At 40.7% G+C, this 15127-nt stretch overlaps 1 pseudogene; it reads left to right on the top strand.

The window, feature by feature from the left end:
* The first annotated feature begins 7511 nt into the window (after positions 1-7511).
* On the top strand, positions 7512-8404 carry LOC114054458 (annotated as a pseudogene).
* Positions 8405-15127: the final 6723 nt, after the last annotated feature.

Below are 15127 nucleotides of genomic sequence, written 5' to 3'. Positions count from 1 at the left end.
TGCAGTTTGGGAAGAGAAATTACTGTGTTTGGGCACCAAAAGACCCATTAGAGATCAATTGTGCCAGGCACTATGCTAAGTGCCGGGGAGACAAAAATAAAAAAAAAAAAACAACCCAGTTCTTGACCTCAAGGAGCTCACAATCTAATGCAGAAAACAACAACAAATATGTACAAACAAACTATATATAAGATAAGTAAAAAATAATTAAATGGGGGAAGGTAAGAGAATTAAGAGGGGTTAGAAAAGGCTTCCTGTAGAATATGGGATTTAAACTGAGATTTGAAAGATACCAGGGAAGCCAGGAGGTGGTAGCAAAAAGGAAGGAGAACATTCTAGGCATGGGGGACAGCCACAGAAAATGCCCTAGAGATGGGTATTGCTAGAGATGAATTGACTTGTTCATGGAACAGCAAAGAAGTCAGTGTTACTGGGTCAAAGAATACCCACCTGTCAGGTAATAATCAGAAAAGTAGGTTGAAACTAGGTTATAAAGGATTTTGTATTTGATCCCAGAGGCAATAGGGAGCCACTGGAGACCTGCACTTTAGTGAAATCACTTTGATGACTGAATGGAGGATGGATCAGAGTAGGGAGAGACTTGAGGCAGGAAGACCCACCAGCAAGTTTTCACAATAGCTCAAGCATGGGTTAATGATGGCCTACTCAGTGTGGTGGCATTATCAGAAGGGAGAAGAAGCTATATTCAAGAGATGCTGCAAAGGTGAAATCCATAGACCTTGGAAACAGAATGGAAATGGGGGTAGGTAGAGTGAGAGATTGTGAGGATTTGAGAATAACACTAAGTTGTGCATCTAAAGGACTAAGAAGATGGTGGTTCCCTCAACAATAACAGGGAAGTTTAGTGGAGGGGCAAGAGGGTTTAGGAGGAAAGATGAGGTTAATTTTGGACACGTTGAGTTTGAGATGCATTTTGGACATCCAGTTCGAGATGTCTAAAAGGCAGTTAATGGTAGATCAGCAGAGAGGATAGGGCTGGATAAGTAGATTTGAAAATCATCAGCATAAAGATAATAATTAAACCCATGGGGACTGATGAGATCACCAGTGAAATAGTACAAAGGGAGAAGACCTAAGGTTCCAGGTCATGTGAACAACAAGATGGAAGACCAGACTTTCTCTGATCCCCATGACCTCTCATACCTCTCCAAAACAGAAATTATGTGCCAAAGACAAAGCAACTTCAGCTGTCTTCATAGTTTAGGACACCCATAATCCAAAACACAGTTAAAAACAACAACAAAATACCATGAACTGACACCAACCTCGAGTTAACTCAGCATCCCTTCCCCACCTCCCTGACATAGGCAATGAGGAGGCACTAGCAGACCCAAGAACTCAACATATGGGTCAGGGCATGTAACAAACCCCTTGTCCTGATCCCCCTTTCCTCTTTCCAATGCCATGAAGACCCTGGCTCCAGATTGTGGAAATCTGATAGTGACAGCTCTACCACAACCTTTTAGAAATAAAGCCTGTCAAAAGCCATAACTCCATAGCAACAGCACTGAAAAGCTCTGAACTGCCAGTGCCAGGCAAACAATTCCATAATACCAGTATAGCCAGTCCTGGGATAGATAACCTCATAGTACCAGTGCTGCAAAGCTCAGAACTGCTAGGCCAAAGAACTAAGGAACAGAGGAGATAGGATAGGACACCAGGACAGACCACTGTGTATAAAAGAGTTGTACTGTACTCCACTAAGCCTGAGGAAAATAGCACAGCATCCAGCTGGGGACAGTTCTGTCTATCAAAAGTCACCAGGGCAGAGACCTAGGGTGGTGAACTGTGAATTATCCAGCATGGGAGGAGCCTGGGATGCTTTGTGATTTATCCCTCAAGGAAACCATAATCAGAGGAAAGGCAGTCAGAAAGTGAGTGACAGGGAGAAATGGGGACGGGGGGAAGAGACTGAAATTACCAAAAATTTCAAGAAAAAGAAAACTCAAAGACTTTCAACAGAAGCAAATAACAAGGAAAGCAGTAACAATGGAAAGATATATGAACTCCAGATCTATTAAACAAGTTCGGGAATCTAGAAATAAATACTGCAAAATAGGAAAAATGATCCAATTCCTGATTACACAGAGGACCCTGTGGAATGTGAGAAGATGGAACCACAGCACACTGTTCCTGAGTGGTTTGAAAGAGAAATGATAATTGTGAGAACAGTATTTATGGCTTGCACAAAAAAAATAATGGGCAAAATAGAAAAACTGGAATCTACAATGGCAAGCCTCAACAAAAAACAAGAAAGAAACATAGATTGGGAATGAAAATATGCAGAAGTGAAGGACAATCTAGAAGAAGATTAGCAAAAAAAAACAAAAACAAAAACAAAACAACCCAATTACATTAAAAGAAAGTATGTTTACTATGCAAGCAAAACATACTAATCTTGAAGACAGGATGTGTAGAGACAATATAAGGATCCTAGGTCTCCCAGAAGGACAGGACAGGACAGTAAAAAAAAATCCTTAACACTATAATGAAGGAAATAATAGAAGAGACTTGCCCAGAACTTCTCACATAGAAAATGAAAATCCAATTGAAAAAATTCATAGATAGCCTATGGTGGGGACAGGGAGAGAGGAGGCCACCATCTCCAGGTTAAATAGTTGTTAAATTGAATTTGGGGTTTGGTTGTTGTCCTTCATTCTTGAAAAAGACCAAAACGACATCACTATGCTAGGGTCAAGGTAATGTGTCCAACTGTGGCTGATCGGACCAATACAAGCTTGGCATGCTTTACCATAGGTCGGACACAAATAGTCCACATGAACATTTGGGATGGATTCTCTAAATTTGCACATCTTACATTTCTTTTGAGCTACTTCAATTCTGCTTTGCCCATACAGCACAGCACTTTCTCTGATGAGGGCACACCATGCTGGGCAGTCCTGTGCCAGTGTCACCCATGTCATGCAATCAATTGCAAAGTTCTTAAGAGAGACCTTGAATGTCCTTGTATCGCTTCTTCTGACCACTATGTGAGCACTTGCCATGGGTGAGTTCTCCATAAAATAGTCTTTAGGCAAGCATACACTTTGGCATTGAAACAACATGGCCAGCGCTCTCTGCAATAGAGTTTGAATGTTTGGCAGTTTAGTTTGAGAAAGGGCCTCAGTGTCTAATACCTTATGTTGCCAAGTGTTCTTCAGAATCTTCCTAAGACAATTCAAGCAGAAGTGGTTCAGTTTTCTGGCATGGTGCTGGTAAACTGTCCAGGTTTCATAAGCACACAACAATGAAGTCAGCACAGCTCTGTAGACCTTCAGTCTGGTAGTCAATCTAATACTTCTTCTCCCCAACACTTTCCTTTGGAGCCTCCTAAACACTGAGCTAACTCTGGCAATGCATGGATGCATGAGTCAACCTCATTATTGATGTGTACATCCCTGGAAAACACACTACCAAAGTAAGTTGACTTATTCACAGTATTCAAAACTTTTCCATTTGTTGTAACTGATGGTTGCACATATGGCTGGTGTGCTGCTGGTTGATGGAGAGTACTTGTGTTTTCTTGGAGTTAACTGTCAGGCCAAAATTAGCACAAGCAGCAGAGAATTGATCTACATTTTGTTGCATCTGAGCTTCACAGGCTGCACTGAGTGCATAATCATCAACAAACAAAAAAAATCATACACCAACACTCCTTCCACTTTAATCTTGGCTTGTAACCTTTTCAAGTTAAATAATTTAAATAGCTGACCTTGATGCCATGTTCATCCTCATTGACAGTGTCTGACAACACAGCTGAAAACATGCTAAAAAGCATAAGGGGCAAGCACAGAGCCTCATTTCACTCTATTGGAGACTGGGAAAGCATCAGAGCATTGTCCATTATCCAGAACCCAGGCAAGCATGCTGTCATGAAACTGACATAGAATACTGATGAACTTCTCCTGGCAATCAAATTTTGACATAATTTTCCATATGCCCTCACGACTGATAGTATCAAAGGCCTTGATCGAATCTACAAACACTGTGTACAGACCTCTGTTCTACTCCTGACATTTCTCCTGGAGTTGTCAGGCAGCAAACACATATCGACCCATTCCTTGACCCTTTCTGAAGCCACAATGGCTCTCAGGTAGATGGCCATCTTCCAGGTAAAGGATCAGTCTATTAAGGAGGACTCTGGCAAGAATCTTGCCAGCAATGACTAAGAGAGAGATAGACTCTCCCCACTCTCCCCCCGGTCCCTGTGATTGTCACAGGACAATCTCTTTCCTTTACATTTATGGAGATGGACAGTGGTGGTGTCCTTGAACTCCTAAGGGACAACCTCCTCTTGCCATATAACCTGGAAAATTTCAATCAGCTTTTGTATGAGCAATGGACCCCCACCTCGTAAATCTCAGCTGCAATAGAATTAGCAACAGGTGCTTTGTCACAGGAGCCTACTGGCAATCAAAACCTCTTCTTCAGTTAGAAATTAGTCTAGAGAGAGACTGACTTTAAGCTGAGGTAAACAGTCAATGGCTTCAGCATTGACTGATGATGGTCTGTTGAGAACAAAGTGTTCAGCCCATCTCTCCAGGATCAAGTCCTTATCACTAATCAATGTGATTCTATCAGCACTGAGTAGTTGAGATGCATAAATAGCCTTCAGGGCATCATAAAAATGCTTTGGATTGTTACTATCAGAGTAAAACTGAATTTCATCACCTTTTTACTGAGCCAAGAATCCTACATTTCTCTAAGCTTCATTTGTACTTTACTTTTGATAGAGTCAAATGCTGCCTTCCTAGAGATGGATGAACCATCCTGCTAGTAAACCCTGTGGAGTTCTCATTTTTCATGTAGCAGTTTCTGAATTTCCCCATCATTTTTTTTCAAACTGGTTTTGATGTTTGCGAGTGTTCTGACCCAGATGAGCAAATGCAGTGCTGTACACCAAAATCTCTGAAAGCTACCCACTCCTTTTCTGCTCTACTGTTGCCAACCATGCCTTGGCTCAAATTTCCCTCCAATATAGCAAGGAACTGTTCCCACTCAGAGAAACGCTCTAATCTGTTGACAATAAGTCTTTGAATATTTAGCTTGGAGAGGATAAGTCTATGTCAGTTCAGCGTTCCATACCACACATTGCCTTTGTCACTATCACATCCTGTCTCTTTTCCTTACAATGACACAGTCTATTAAATGCCAATGTTTGCTGCGAGGGTGCATCCATAAAGTTTTATTGCATTTAGGTAACCAGATGACAGTGTTGGTGATGAGAAGGTCATAAGATGCACAAGTCTTCAGTAGTAAGTGACCATTGCTATTGCTGCTTCCAACTCTATTCCTCCCAAGGACTCCCTGCCATGTCTGGTAGACTGAGCCTACTCTGGCATTAAAATCACCCAAAATTATAAGCTTGTTCTCTTTTGTCACACTGATGATAAAGGTCTCCAGGTCTTCATAAAATTTTTCTTTGACCTCATCAGGATTCATCATGGTGGAAGTATAGGCACCGATCTGGTGTTTTCCTACAAGTGGCAATCACATTGCCATGAGCCTGTCGGTCACTGCTTTTGGTGGGCATACAAGCTTGTTGACTAGATTAGTTTTGATTGATACTTCAGCTTCACAGCACTCCCTTTCATTGCAACCACTCCAGAAAAATGTGTATCTAGTTCCAACTTCAGTAAGTTGGCCTTCATTTGCCAGCCATTTACTCAGGGCTGCTATTTGGATGTGATACCTGCTGAGTTCTCTTGCGACAAGAGCTATTTATCTTTCAGGTTTACTGAATTTTGTGCTATCTATATATATGTACACATTCTATGTACTGATGGTAAGTGGAATCATCTTTACAGAAGTTTTTGTACTTTTTTTTTGTTTCAGCTGCAGGAGGGGAGCCCCACCCTCCGTGGTAACCAGGCCAGGGCTGGGTATGCAGACAATTTTTAGGGCACTTTTTCTAGACCTTTCCTCACACCAGGAGGTGAGCAGTGCAGTCCTTAAAAGGCTGCTCAGACACCCAGCAGGCTGCTGAATCCAATGCTGCTTCCAGTGAGATGACTCTGTGGCCTGGGCCGCTTGTGTGCAGGGTTGTGACTATAGCTATCAGTATATCCACACCTGTTGTTTTGTTCCTTGCCTGTCACCACAGGACTTTGAGACAGGTAAAATGGTAGGGCTAATGTCTTTTGATTCATGCACAAGTTGGATTTAAGCAAGGCAGAGTTGCATGAAGTCATCGGCCTTACTCTCACTTCCAGAGTTGTCACAATGTCCAGTGACAGGACAGAGACAAGACGACTGGTGATGGCTCAAGATGCAGTGGGTGACTTTGGTGTCTCTGATGTCTAATCAAGCCCTAAGTGTCCCACTGCGCCTGCTTCAGCTGTTTTCATGGCTGTTGGAACAAATTGTTCTCATCTGCCTATTCCATCAGAGGAAATCTTCACCTGCTTGGGGTAGACACCCCTCTAATTCAACAATGAGTTTGAGATCCCTGTTATCCTCAACCTGGTTCAGCCCATCTGCCAAAATGGTTTACTGGGGTATGGCCCCTACTCGTGCTACAGCTTCCTGGAGTCACAGGTGAGAGGTGGATCAGGTAGATACCAAAGGTAGAAAGCAGGCCTGAAAGGGATAACACCAGAGTTACTAGTCTTCCCTGAACACCCTACACTCCAATTTGGGGTACCTATCAAATAATGAAAGGCAAGTAGGTGGCACAGTGGATAGAGCACTGGGCCTGGAGTCAGGAAGACCTGAGTTCCAATCTGATTTCAGACACTTACATGAGATGGAGAAGGAAATGGCAAACCACACTAGCATCTTTGCCAAGAAAGTCCCAAATGGGGCCACAAAGAGTTGGACACAACTGAACAACAATAAAAATCAGATAATGAACAGCATTCCACTTCCTGTCTATCACAAACTCTAACATAACATTGTTATTCTCTTCTTAGATTCCTATCTTTTCAATTTCACCTATTACTCCATCTTTGTTGCTCAGAATCAAAACCTTAGTAGCAGTTCCCCGTTGCTTTTTCTATCTCCTAAAAGATGAATTTATTAAGCATTTGAAAGATAAAATTATTCAGACTTGACTTCTGTGACTCCATCATGACTGAGAGGTTGCAAAAGCAGTAGGGGAGTTTTATTAGCTCTTAATTGTTCAACATTATTTGAGTTTAGGCAGGAGATCAAAGAAAAGATTTTTTACTACAATCACCTGTCTTTGTCATTTACATGCCCATGTCATTGCTACAAAATCTCCCTAGATGTCTATAGGGATAAAGAGCTCCCTCATCTTTACTCTAACACCAGATCTGCTCTTGCTCCCATCTCCCAAAAGTGACCCTCTTAGGAATCTGGGGATGCGAGCAAGAAAAGCACATCTGGAGACTCTGACTAGTTGAAACCATTATGGCATTTAAAAGTCTCAGAAAACAGAAGTGCTGGTTTGGAACACAGAAAGGCCTTGAATCAAATATCTCTGATAAGGATCTGACAACAGCTGAAGTGTCTAGGTTGCATTGCCTAACATGAATCTAGTATTATTAAAACAGAATTTGCTATCTATGAAGCTTCCTGCTATTATAAACATTTCAATGGAACCTTTGTCTTCCAATAGCTGCTCATTTTATTGAATATTTTCATTCTGAAGCAGTTTTTGAAAGAGATCTTCATGATGGCTGACCAACGGTTTACCTGGGAAAAGGGCAAGTTGTATATGTACATGTATGCTATTTTCTGGAAATATCATTGCATGTCACTTCTTTATTAGCTGCTGGAAGTCTAGCTTCCTCAAGGATTATTCTCCATCTTTCCCCAATATGGCTTACTAGAAGACTATATATAGAGACTATATATATGTATATATATGTATATGTGTATATATAATATGTATATATGTGTATATGCGTATATATGTATATATGTGTATATATATGTATATGTGTGTGTGTATATACGTATATATATGTATATGTATATATTAACCTACTGCTTCCTCTTGGGATTTTCTGGTACAGTGACTCAAATGATTATTGATCACCCAGCATAATGACATAAAAGAAGCAAATAAATAGCAAAGACAACCTGTAAGCCCAGCTTGAATCACATAACTAATCTTCATTCAATAGCTTCTATATTTCCATCAAACATGTGAGACTTCATTACAGTATCACCATCTAGTGCCAGAGCAACAAAACTGTCAACAGATAGTATCTATTGACAATCACCGCTCAACTTACCCTTCATAGACTTGTCCTACAGGCTTGCAAACCATCAGTCAGGGCCTTGCCCACCTCTAAACTGACACTGTTGAGTCACTGAAAATATTAATGGAAATTAAGCCACGCCTCAGTATTTCTTATAACCAGAATTATGAAATAATGAACATTACCCTCGTATTCCTTCATGCTTTCAGAAATGAAGTGTCAAAATAAACAATGACCCATATTGTATTCTCACATAACTTAGGGATATAGTTTGAAAAGGGAGATGATAAAGCTCTATTAAGAAAGAAAACAAAGGAAAATACCAACAAAATATTTCAAACACTGACCCAAGTAAAGGTAGATTAACTGAATTAAAATAGTCTTTTCCATATATCATGTACATATGGGAAGATTGAACTAATAATCATATACATGTCAAGGCCTATTGCATATTATTTCCACAAGAATCTCTGCACAGTGGGGTAGCTAGGTGGTGCAGTGGATAGAGCTCCAGCCTAGGAGTCAGGAAGACCTGAGTTCAAATCCAGTCTCAGACACTTGATACTTCCTAGCTGTGTGATCCTGGGCAAGTCACTTAACCCTGATTGCCTCAACAGAAAAAAAAAGAAAAAAGAATCTCTGCATAGTAAAGTTTTCAAGTCCCAGCTTATAGTCTAATTACTTCAAGCATTATTAATTACAAAAAAGAATTTAGTCTGTTGTAATGGGGTGGGGGGGTTGGGGTCAGACTTTGAAAGACTTAGTGCTGCCATCTATCTCAAGGAAAACAATTGTTCTATGAACTTGCCAAATAGTTTCCGTCTGAAGGGAATTTACAATACTATTTTTGAAGAAGTCATTTTTCTGCATCCTGGTTTCTGAATAATAATAATTCTGATTCAAAATTTTTTTTACAAACCTCAAATATTATGAAACCTTGCTCTAAATCACAAAGAATAAGTGATTTTCATGACATAATGAATAAAGAGCCAGCCTTAAAGCGAATTAGACCTGGGTCCAAATCCTGCCACTGGCATATGCTAGCTGTGCAACTCTTAGCAAATCGCTCAACCTCAGAGTGCTCTAGGACACGCTTTATTCTCTTAAGTGGTAGAGAAAATGCCAACCTACATTGATAGAGGGAGTTTCTCCACCAAGGAGTTCCCTGTATTAGTGAAATCCCTGTCCCTATGCAAATCAAAACAATTCAAGATTTTACCACAGCAAAATGGTAAGAAAATAACGATAGAAACGGTGAATGTTGCAGGCTTTCTGACTTCAAGTACAGAGAAATGATAGAAGAAAGGTGGGGGTAGGTAAGGAGGGGGAGAGAGAAAAAGAGAAAGAGAACACTTGAGCGCAAGCTGTCACTTGCTCCTTTGCCCCCCAAGAAGACAGACACTTAGCAGGACATGTGTATCTTAAGGGCAGCTAGGTGGTATAGTGGATAGAGTGCCTGGCTGGGAGTCAGGAAGACTCATCTCACTGAGCTCAAATCTGGCCTCAGACACTTACTAGCTGTGTGACCTTGGTCACTTAACTCTGCCTCAGTATCCTCACATGTAAAATGAGCTGGAGAAGGAAATGGCAAACCCTTCCAGCATCTTTGCCAAGAAAATCCTAAATGGGGACACAGAGTTGGACATGACTGAATAACAACAACATCCTCTTAAAATCTCACCATTACTTTTGGTCTAGTCAGGTCACAAGTAATTAGTATCACTCTTGCTTGTCTTCAAAATCTGCTCTTCAGCACTGCCCCATCCCACACCCCTCCACACAAGGTAAAATTGTACCTTTTGTAATCCAAATCCCTTTGGATTACAAGGGATTTCTATCCCTTTATTAGGGACAAGTCTGTTTTTCATCAAGGTAGTCCAACCTTGTTAACACAAGAATGTTAACAATGTTTGAATTCTAAACAGCTGGAAGATAATAGTGTCAGTTGAAAATTATTGTTGTTCATTCCACTCAAAGGACCAATGACATCACAATGTTGGGGTCAGGGTACAGCATGTACCACTGTGGTTGATCAGTCCAATACAAGGTCAGAAGGCTCTACCACAGGTCAGACACAAACAGTCCATTACAACACTTGGGATGCAGAGGTCTCTAGATCTGCGAATCTCACATTTCCTCTGTGCTACTGTGATTCTGCTTTGCTCATGCAGCAACCTTCTCTGATGTGGGCATGCCATGCCGGATGGTCCTGTGCCAGTGTCTCCCATATCTCACAACTGATATTAAGTTCTTCAGAGAGACCTTGACAGCGCCCTTGTAACAAGAATTCTTGTACCAAGAATGCCATTAGGCTCATCTCATGTGGAAAAGCACCTAGTGCTGATTCTATCCCAGCAGAGATCTACAAAGCAAGAGGGTCCACTGCTCATACAGTAGCTTACTGAAATCTTCCAGGTTATATGGCAAGAAGAGGTTATCCCCCAGGAATTCAAAGATGCCTCCATGATCCATCTCTATAAAGAAAGGAAACAGGCTGTACTGTGACAATCACAGGGAGCTCTTTCTCTTCATCATCGCCAGCAAGATCCTTTCCAGAGACCACCTTAATTGACTGATCCTTCACCTGGAAGACAGTTATGTGAGAGCCAGTGTGGCTTCAGAAACGGCTGAGGAACAGTCAGTATGGTGTCTGGTGCCCAATAACTCCAGGGGAAATGCCAGGAAGCAGAACAGAGGTCTGTACATAACACTCATGAACCTGACCAAGGCCTTTAATACAGTCAGTCATGAAGGCTTGTGGAAGATCATGGTGAAACGTGGTTGAAAATTATACTACTGCAAGGAAAGCTCTTAAGGGGGTATAAACCCCTCCAGAGATTATGTCCTCTCATCCACCCCCCCAGGACCATCAAGAAGGACATAGCTGTAAAAAAGCTTAGGTTCCCAAAATACTCAGAGGTTGATGATTTTCTTATGCAATGGCCTAGAAGCTTAGAATGAGGGAAGTATCCCCCATTTGGTCCTTATAACACGCAAACAATTGAGCAAGAAAGTGAGGGGTTCATATTCCCACCCTTCAACTACAACCCAATCAGATCTATCTCAACCTCACTGTCCCTCTTTCCTTTCCTAAAATCACTCCCCATTAGAAAGAAGAGCAGCAATGCATAGAAATAGAAAGGTTGGACTCAAAGGGCCCTTAAAAAAAAATCACCTTGTCTACCTTCTGACCCTAGGTAAAAGGACATCTGATCCAGCCTAGGGCTAAATTGAAATACAGTTAAGGAAGGTTTTACAGCCTTTCTAGGTTACGATTTATTGGACTCACCTTTATTAAGAAGAAATTCCTGCACTTCTATTTCCCTTCTTCCTTATTCAAGCTTTCTTCATTTTAGATTCTTATCAAATTCCAGATATTGGTCATATCCCTGTAAAGGTTTTTTGTTTTTCATTTTTATTAACACCTCGCTGTTGTTAAGTCCAACTCTTTGGGACCACATTTGGGGTTTTCTTGGCCAAGATAATGGAGTGGCTTGCCACTTCCTTCTCCAGCTCATTTTACAGAGGCAAACAGGGTGAAGTGACTTGCCAAGGGGCACACAGCTAATAAGTTTCTGAGACCAGATTTGAATTCAGAAAGATGAGCCTTCCTGACTCCCAGCCTGGCACTCTGTCCACTGTACCACCTAGCTGCCCTAATAACATCTTGGCAGCATATAATTAAGCTTGTGAGTTTCTTCTAGGAAACTGGTAGATGTCCATAGCAAAGTAGAGAGCTCTCTCCCCATAACAGAGAAATTCAAAAAGCAATACTTGTTGTCAGCTTATACATGCTGACAACACCTAGCATGGGTGGGGAATCTGTTGCCTTGAGGCCACATATGGCCCTCTATAACGTGGCCCTTAATAAAAGGATTTGTTCAGCAAAACTTGGATTCAGTCAAAAGGCCATACCCAAGGACCTAGAAGGCTGTATGTGGCCTCGAGGTCACAAGTTCCTCACCCCTGAGCTAGTCTATTGACAATCAAAGGGTACAAAGTCTGACCATGGAATCTGAATAGCTGAGTTCTTGGCTTTGACCCTGCTGCTGATGTATTTTATGACACTGGACAAGTAATTTAACATTTGTCAACCTATATCCTCTGCAGCTTAACATTTACCATAGAAATAGTCGTTGTCACCATCATGATGCATCAATATTTTGAAGGCTCATGATTTGAATTGGTGTGAGAATTTCCTGAGTAGGAAATTCCTCCACCCATGGCAGATTACAACCATCTATAGTGGTGTCTTAGAGCAATGCTGTCAAATTCAAATTGAAATAAATCCCTGCAAGCCTCATATTGACTTAGAAAACCACAAATTAACATTATCTTTTTGTATTTCAATTTATCTTGTTAAACATTTCTCAACTGCATTTTAACCTAGTTAGGTGGAACTCAGGGAGTTTGGAGGCCCTGCAAGATCCAGACCTCAAATTTGTCACCTCTGGTCTTAGAACGTTCTCCGAGCATGACCTGTCCATAGTCACTTATTTAGACAGTGCCTGTCAGAGGCAGTACTTGAACCCAGGAAGAGTTCAGCATCTTTTCCACTATGATAGTTGCTTCTCTTCTTAACAAAAACAAATCCTTTGTCCTGCCTATTTCATGGATGAATATGTGTGGTAAAGATAAATGAGGTCATTTGTGTGAAGCAGTTTAAGGTCTTAACCCAAAAGAAAAGCAATGCCACAATTTTAAACAAATATTTGTTCACCTGACGAGGCGGGCTAATGTTTCTGAGCTATACCTTGTCCTCAGATCGAGGGCAGGAGAATATCCTGCTCTACTAAATGAGAATTTGCTGGTTTAACTCCCATAAGAAATCTGCCACTCTTTGAGTCTATATTTTGGTCTTCTGGTAACCTTTTCCCCATTTTCTTCTTGGGATTAAATTTCTGCAATTGTAAAACGGGTAAAACATTTCCCGATACAGGCCCCTTTATCAGGAAGTCCAAAAGGTCAGTGAGTTAATCTTAACATATATTTCAAAGTTCATTCCAGAGTAAAGTATCACTGAGATGATAAAACAGATTAACATCACTCAACTGTCACTGAGAAACAGTGATGTCCTTAGAATCACTCCCTGAATTGTATTAAGTATGTCTTCCCTCCTCCAAGATAACTATCTTCAACTCTTTCAAGTGACCCTTGCAAGATGTGGTTTCCAGTGTCCTTCATCAATCTGTCAGACCCCCTCTAAATGTAGTGTTCAATTTTGTCAGCTTTCCTTAGTTTCCCTACTACAACCAAGCATACTTCCTGCTTGCAAAATTGTTGGTTTCTCTAGGAAGCACCACCACAGGGTAGTGAACCTAGGATTCTTAATTCATCAAGCTAATTGGGCACAAGGAGCAGTTTGGGAGTCACAATGGAATCTTTTTATCATCCTTCAATTGTATCTAGGGCCACAAGAACTCCACCTCAACTGAAAGTAAAAATCTCAAATATTGCACAATAAAATATCATTTGGGAATTCTTAGCATTTTCAGAAACCCAATAAAATTAAGCTTGTCTCTGCATCAGTATTAATTTGGGATGACAAGTCTGGGCTCCTTTATACTCCCCAATAGTGTGCCTGGAAAACCTAAAGCTATGTATGAAGACGCGATAACTGAAAGATTTGGAGTGGATAAAGTACCAAAGGAGACAGTAACTGGAAAAGAGGATATAGGACTGATATCCTATAATTCAGGGCCAGGGGTGGAAGGATAAAAAGGAGTCAGAGAAGGGAGGAAGAGAACTAAGAGAGTTCAGTATCATGGAAGCCAAAGGAGGAAAATATATCATTGAGGTAAATTGTGTCAAAATACTACAAAGAATACAAGGATCTAAGACATCTCCAAAAGTCTCATGACGGAAAATGCTATCCACAACCAGAGAAAGAACTATGGAGCTTGAATGCTGATTGAGGCATACTATTTGCTCTTTTTTTTCTTCTGTTTTGTTGTTCTGTTTTTTCTTTCTTGTGGTTCTTCCTATGGGTTCTAATTCTTCTTTACAACATGACAATGTGAAAATATGTTTAACAGGAATGTATATGTAGAGCCTATATCAGATTGCATACCATCTTAGGGAAGGAGGTGGGGAAGAAGGGGAAGAAATTTTGAAACTCAAAACCTTATGAAAGTGAATGTTGAAAACTAAAAATAAATTGATAAAAAATAAAAAGGGATAGAGTAAATAACAAAATATCAAATAAATTATTTTGAACACCACACCAAAAAAATATTGCAAAGAAGTTAAAGAATGAGGACCCACACTAGATTTGACTATCAGGGAACAGTTTAATTCAATTCCACAAATATTTATTGAGCAACTGGAGTACTCTAACTATTGAAAAATATAAAACTGCAGAAGAGGACAGAGGACTGATGTACAAAGAATTCCTATAATTCAGAGGACAGACCACCAGACATCCTATTTTAATTCCCACTTAAAGGAAGTAGACTGATAGATGATAGACTGATAGATGACTCTGTAAAAATGGGGGATACCCAGGTGGGAAACATGGGTTCTGTACAACCTGAACAGAGACCAATAAGCCTCTAGGCTTCCTTCTTAGATCACAGGAAAGCAAGAACCAGCAACTAATTCTAGACTTAACCTAGAATCTTCTGGTTTTTTTCATCCCACTGTAATCCCCCAAACTTGACAAACTGGACCCTGAATTTTCTTTGGGTCTGTCTTCTATAGCCTCCAGTGAATGATCCAGATGAAGCCCAGGCTTTAGAGGATTAAATAAGCTATCAGTAAAAAGCACTTAGCATAGTGCCTGGGGCATCTAAGCACTATATAAACAAAAACTATCACAATTAGTAGTTCTGGGAGATTTGAAGTTAGTTCCACAAATTCTTAGATTGCTGGTTGCCTGAGCTTGTACACACACACACACACACACACACACACACACACACACACACACACACACACAC

Source organism: Vombatus ursinus, unplaced genomic scaffold (assembly GCF_900497805.2).
Source record: "Vombatus ursinus unplaced genomic scaffold, bare-nosed wombat genome assembly UNPS02014813.1, whole genome shotgun sequence".
NCBI lineage: Eukaryota > Metazoa > Chordata > Mammalia > Diprotodontia > Vombatidae > Vombatus > Vombatus ursinus.
This window is presented reverse-complemented; position numbering and strand designations above follow the sequence as displayed.